A 437-nucleotide genomic window follows, 5' to 3' on the forward strand; every position below is an offset into this window, starting at 1 on the left:
CCTCTCTGCATGGGTCCATGGGTCCTGCCAGGAGCCTGCTCCAGCACGGGCTTCCCACGGGGTCACGGCCTCCTTCGGGCATCCCCCTGCTCTGGTGTGGTGTCCTCCCCAGGCTGCAGGTGGAGATCTGCTCCAGCGTGGAGCTCCACGGCTGCAGGGGGACAGCCTGCCTCACCATGGTCTTCGTCACAGGCTGGCGGGGGATCTCCGTCTCGGGCCCGGGTCTGGTGCCGGGAGCCCGTCCTGCCCCTCCTTCTGCACTGACCTGGGTGTCCGCAGAGGTGTTCCTCTCTCATATTCTCACTCTTTTCTCCAGCTGTAATTGCTGTGCGCCCTCCACCCCCTTAACTCTGTTACCCCAGAGGCACCACCACCGTCGCTGATGGACTCGGCCTTGGCCAAGCGGGTCTGTCTTGGGGCCCGCGGCGCACGGGCGT

The sequence above is a fragment of the Phaethon lepturus genome, unplaced genomic scaffold, assembly GCF_000687285.1.
Source record: "Phaethon lepturus isolate BGI_N335 unplaced genomic scaffold, ASM68728v1 scaffold18024, whole genome shotgun sequence".
Lineage (NCBI taxonomy): Eukaryota > Metazoa > Chordata > Aves > Phaethontiformes > Phaethontidae > Phaethon > Phaethon lepturus.